We start from the raw sequence: 6286 nt of genomic DNA, 5'->3' as shown, positions 1-6286 counted from the left end.
GAGCTGTGGGAGAAAGAGGGGTGAGGGGACAAAGGTAGGTGTGGGTGTCACCATGGGGTCAGGTCTGACCCTGGGCTGGGAGGGGGAGGGCAAGGTCCTTCACCACCACATAAGCCAAACCCGAGCCACCCAGGTGCTATGAGGCCCTGCCCGAGCAGGGAGGCTGTGTCACACATGTGGCAGGACCCCGCCCCTCCCCCAATGGGATCAGACAGTGGCCACCCAGGCCTGCTGGGCTGGAGACTGACACAGGCTCTGCCCTCCTTGTTTAGGCTGCCTGTGGAGGACGGGGTCACTGCTTCATGATGGCACCTGGCTCAGCCCCAGCAGACCACAAGAAGCCGGCCCCAGACTCACTCAGTGCCTCCAGCAGCTGTGCGGACGCCGCATCCTTGGCTACGTCATGCCCGTGCTGCCCATCTGCGGCCAGCGCAACCCAGATAAGGCCTCTGAAAGGCACTGGATGACCAGGGATCACCGCCTGGTACCAGAAGTGGTGCCAGCCAGCAGGTCCTGTGCCCAAACACTTGGTGAGGAACACCGGGCTGCCCAGCCTCATTTGTTAGCACAGCAGCTGGAGGGCAGCCCGAGCCCCTTGGGACCCTAGCCTGTCCCTAGCCAAGGCCAATCGGCTGCCCTGCGGCTGTAGGCAGCGCAGTGAGGGACCCGCAAGCTGCTGGCGGAGTCGCTGCTTCGGGCCTGGCTTGAGCCACTCCACGGCCACCTAAGCTGCACAGAGGCGTGACAGCCCTCCCGCTAGGGCCTTTGGGGGCACGGCGGCGGCGGTGCGCTGCGAGCTGAACTTGAGCAGCGCGATCTTCGCGGGCGCCGCCGGGGCTGGGCAGCGGCAGCGCCTCCTGCAGGCCGGGCCCGGAGGCTGCAGCGCGAGCAGCAGCGGCGGCGGCTCCCGTCGGCGGCGACCCGTCCACGCGCAGCTCGCTCTTCTCGCCGCAGCGGGCGGCTGTGCAGCGGGGCCATGGCGGCCTGGGCGCCGCGCCGCGAGCTGCAGCGGGCGTCGGGAAGCCGCGGTTCAGGCCGCCGAAGGTCATGGGCAGGCGGATCTCGCAGGCGGCCCGCGCGCTGCCACAGTGGGATCCCCTGGTGCTCGTAGACGTCCTGGGGCAGCCGCCCGAGAGCACCTCCGAGCCGGCCGGCGGCGGGCTGCCCACCCGGCCTGGGGCTGGCCCGCCGTCCTTCCTCTGCCCCTCCACCTGCACCAGGCGGACGCCCGTCTCCCTGACCCGCGCCTCCAACGCCGCCTCGTTCTCTGGATTCACCTGCTCACCCTGGAGCTCACACGCCCGCTTGGACTCGTAAGTTTCTACTACAGAAAACCTGGGGAGTACAAGTCAAGCCTCAGTGAGTTTGGGCGGACACAATTCAATCCACTACGCTTTCCCCCTACTTTAAAAAAAAATGACTTTTTGAAAACCAGGTCAGTTGTCTTATAAAAAAAAAAAAATGTCATTCTGGAGCAATCTCATAATTTCTTTGTGATGGCATTTAACTTGTTCCAATAAGCTGAATATAGGTCTAACGGCTTAGAAAGGTTAAATAAAACTTTTTTCTGGCAAGAATACAGTCTGGACGATGTCAGGAGGTGAATACATCCTGGCAAGAGGTATGGAATAGAATGGTAGATTGCCTCACTGCTAGTGATGTTAAATTTGTTTAACTTATTTTTATTTGTTAGTGATGTTAAATTTGATAACCTGGTTCAAGTTGACAGCAAACTTCTTCAGTATGAAGGATGGTCAGTGAGCCAGCCATTTGTCTGTGGGTACTTTGGTGCTATGCAAGTATCTGCTTCCCAAGACCCTCTTTCCAGCTTCACTTATCAAAACCTTAGTCGATGATTTTATTGTTCATTCTACATTTATTAGATGGCACTTTTTTCTTTTCTTTCCTTTTCTTTTCTTTTCTTTTCTTTTTTTTTTTGACTGGCCAGTACCGGGATCTTAACCCATGACCTTGGTGCTACAAGGCTGTGCTCTAAACAACTGAACTAACCAGCCAGCCCCCTAGGTGTCATTTTTCTATAAGGAATTTTCTCTTCTCATCTGGGGATAAACTGCAGTTCCTCCTAAAACAGGGCATACTTCATCATTTTCCCTTTCAATGTTGAATTTTTTATGATTTTTAAATCTTTCTCTTCTTTTCCATTTTTCAGTGCTGGATTTTAAAGTAAGAATTAGCCATGTGAGTCATCTCAAATCATGACAAATAAGTGTTTCGCCCCCTTCGTTTCCAGTATCATTAAGGATTTGTGGATTTTTTTTTCAATGTTTTATAAGAAGTTATTACTATCTTTTCTTCGTGATGCTCAAATTGTCCCAAATTTGGGCAGTGGGAACTCCTTCAAGTTGGCTATGTAACTGCAGACAAGATTGACAGAATCCGTCTTTTAGGGCCCCGAGTCAGATCCAGCCTCCTGCCTGTTCTGGTAAATACAGTTTCCTTAGAACACAGCCATGCCCACTTCATTCACATATTTTCTCTGGCTGCTTTTTACACTCTAAAGGCAACAGAAACCACATGGACCAAAAATCCTAAAACATTTTCTATGGGGCCTTTGACAGTAAAAGCTTGCCAACCCCTATTCTAGAGGCAATTGATAACATGATATTGTGTGCAAAGGGCTTTTTGTCAGATGACTCTTGTTATTTAATGATTTAAACTATTTTAAATTTATTTTTCTAATTGTTGCTTAGATAGAGAAATATATTTGATTTTTGTATTGATTTTGTAGCCAGGGAATTTCTTAACTGATGTATTCATTCTAATAATTTATCTGTTGATCTTTTTGGATATTATATGATTATGTTATATACATAGAATTTTATTTTTTCCCTTCTAATACTTATACCTTTTCCTTTTTATTCCCTGGTAGCTAGAACCACCAGTACACGTGACATAGAAGTGCTGAAAACCAGTCTCCCGTCTCTTTCATAATATCAGGTAGAAAATTTTAATTACTTTAAATACAAAACTTTCAGGGACATACCTTCGTATATTAAAAGGATACTTAATTCTTGGAAATATTTTCTCTTTAAATACTTTTCTGGGGCTGGCCAGTTGGCTCCGTTAGTTAGAGCATTCTGTTGCTAACACCAAGGTTAAGAGTTCGGACCCCAATACGTGCCAGCTGCCAAAACAGAAACAAAAACCAACTTTTTGGAGTATAAAATTATGTGTTTTATTATAATATCATCTTTTTTACTTAATATATTCTAAGCATTGTCATTAAGTATTATGTTGTTTTTCTTCTACAAGATTTTAATACCTACGTGGTATTCCGTCACAGGCTTAGTTAGACATTAATCCATTTCGTCAATCTCCTATTGGAATTTTCTATTCTCTCCAAGTCTGTGACAAATTAACCGCTTCCCTATTCTCTCTCTCTCTCTCTCTCTCTCTGCTTTTCCTGTGTCTGGTTAGTACGGGGATCCCAACCCACGCCTTCGTTGGTGTTCTAAGACTGTGCTCTAACCAACTGAGCTAACTGGCCAGCCCTCCCGTTCTCTTTCACAATGACCACTTCTATTTATAGATACTTAGTATGTAGGAACGATTCTACGTGTCATCTGGACAACAAAGCTCAGTGAGCCCTCAAGAAGTGTACAGTTTGGTTAGAAAACGTTGACACACAGGGAATAGCAAGGCCAAGGGCAGAGGAAGGGCGGGATCGGCACCTTTTGGAACAGAGAGGAGCTGGGAGGAGTGTAAGGGACAGGTCACCCGGGTTTGAAGACCAGGGTAAGGATTTGGGAGTTTATCCCGAGAGCAATGGAGAAGTGGGGGGATGGCAAGACACAACTGGCCTTTTAAAAAATGCCTCTTGTTGGCTCCTTTTTAATCTTCAGTTTTCTGTGACCCCTCAATTGATCTATCGTACAATGTCACCAGTTAGTCTTTGGCCACCCTACCCTCTCACCTCAGAATTAATCTGCACATAATGACACAGCCCAAGAAGACATACTTCTCGCTTTACATCATGAAAGAACATGTGGAAACTTCTTGGAAGTTTCTCAGGAAGGAAGAGGAGAGGCTCACAATATACGTGGCAGCCAAAACTGAATCTTTGAATGTTCTCCCCCAACCCCTGGCCCAAAGCTCCACTACATACATCAGTGGCCTCAAATCACTTTTTTCTCACCCCAAACTGAAAACGTCCACCTTTCTCCTTACCCCGCCCCTCTTATCCCCAGCCTCAGTTCTTGCCTTCTGTGTCCCTGCAGCCCTTTAAGTAGGAGGGATCTTGTCCTCTTGTCAATTTTCCCTGTTTTCAATGTTTGTCTGGGTGGGGGAGAAGGGGAGAGGAAGGTCCACAGAAGGGCGGACAAAGATGTGCTGGGAAGGATAGCCATGATTCTTGGTTTGCTCTGGGCAATGGTTTATTTTGATTTTCAGTTAATATCTGGTGTGGCTATTCATCTTTTGAATTATAAACACGTCGTACTCAGATTACCATCTGATAGTATTTTTACAATAAAGAAATCTACTTTTTGGTTTGCTTTTGGCAGCTGGCCGATGTGGGGATCCAAACCTTGACCTTGGTGTTACAGGGGGGCTTTAACCACCAAGCTAACTGGCCAACGAGAAAGTTATGTTGGATGGTACTTTAAGGACACTCAAGTGAGGCCCCTCTTAAGGTTGAGCAGCATGAGTCTGAGCGCCTTGGTCCACCGCTCCTCTGTGTTCCAAAGGGTGGTGATGGAGCAGCATTCCCTGCTGCCCCCAGCGTCCTCCAGCAGGCCTTTGCCCACGTGGCTCTTGTAGGGCAGGCAGAGGCCCTGCTCACCCTTCCCAGCCTCTTCCTTGAACTGCTGCATGCCCTCCAGGAAGGCCTGCATGGCATGGTCAAGTCTGTTACTCAAGGACTCACCCCACCCGCATAATAGAACAGGGGCAGCTCAGTGGAGCCATCTGTTAAGGACTTCAGATAGGAGTGGTTTCTACAGGGGACCAGCCTGTACCTCTGAAACGGCAGCCCAGTCACATTGGACAGGGCAAGCAGCAGCAGTGCCGTCTGTCCCCAGGCAGCATTAATCTCATCCCAGTGCACGGGGACAGTGGGGGAGAGGACCCAGTCTAAAGTTACTGATGACGCCCAAGGGGCCCTCCTCCCAGGTCTTAAACGTAGCATTGAAGATGTTGGTTTTCTTCAGCCAGTGCAGCTGCCCAGGGGCGTGGCGCAGCTGGTTCTCCACGCTCCTCAGCTCATCCTACAGTCCCAGCTGTTGCCACTCCAGTGCCCTGCAGTCCCTCTGGACCCACCGCTCCCACTGCTGCAGCTCTGCAGTCTCGGCCTGGGCTGCCCGCAGCTCCGCAGCCGCCCTTGCAAGGTTCACGTCCACGTCCTCCAGCTCCCGGGCCAGCCTTGCCTCCTCCCGTTCCAGGTCCCCCAGCTCTGTCTGCAGCTCCTCCTGCCCCACCTGCTCGCTGGTGTCCAGGCAGTGCCTGTAGTCCTGGCTCTCGAGCTGTTTCAGACTCCGGGTTATCCGACGGAATAATGCCCCTTTCTCTGATCATGAAGAATTTTCCAATCTGGGGTTTGTCTTTTAAGCTTTGGACATTATTCTTGGTTTGTTTTGACCAGCAAAAGTCAGTCTTTTCCTCTGTGGCATCTGGCTCTCCACTCATTCAAAAGTAGTTCCTATTTCAAGATTAGGGCAATAATAACTATCGGGGCTTTGTGTCTCTACATATAGTCTTTGATTTTTCTGTCATTTTCCTCTTACTGGAAACATAAAATAAAAATTAATCAGTTCCTTCTCATGTTATGTGGCCAGATACAAAAGACCACATAACTGTACTGATAGGAACAATCCACGACAGGTCAATTCACACACACAGAAAATGGAGTGGTTGTCAGGGACTAGGAGAGGTGGGATGGGGAGTGACAGCTTAATGGCTGCAGAGCTGATGAAGCTGTTCTCTCACTAGACAGAGGTGAGGGCTGCAGCACATGAGAAATGTACTTCACGCCACTGAATTGTAATTTTGAAAATATTAAAACACTTTATTTTATACAAGGGATATAAGTGAAGAGAAAAGATGATAAAACTTGGGAGATGCAGGACAAAGACAAAAACGAGGACAAGCACGGTGGCAGGGAAGGGGAAGGACAGCTCTGGAGTGGGGACTGGTGAGGGTGTTTGTGGGAGCTCTGGAGGCGGGGCTCCCCTGGGTGCTGGTGTTTCTTCCACTTCTTTTGATGTTTCAGGGGTGGTTAGGTGAGCTTGCTCTGGCTCTGTCTAGCTCTTGCTCTTGCTCAGGCTCGGGC

General features: G+C 49.3%; 1 pseudogene; it reads right to left on the bottom strand.

Annotated features, from left to right (window-relative positions):
- Window positions 1-292: 292 nt before the first annotated feature.
- On the bottom strand, window positions 293-1307 carry LOC134377689 (dead end protein homolog 1-like; annotated as a pseudogene).
- Window positions 1308-6286: the final 4979 nt, after the last annotated feature.

This window comes from Cynocephalus volans, chromosome 5, assembly GCF_027409185.1.
Source record: "Cynocephalus volans isolate mCynVol1 chromosome 5, mCynVol1.pri, whole genome shotgun sequence".
Taxonomy (NCBI): Eukaryota; Metazoa; Chordata; class Mammalia; order Dermoptera; family Cynocephalidae; genus Cynocephalus; species Cynocephalus volans.
Note: the sequence above shows the minus strand (reverse complement) of the source record. Positions and strands in the feature narration are given on the sequence as shown.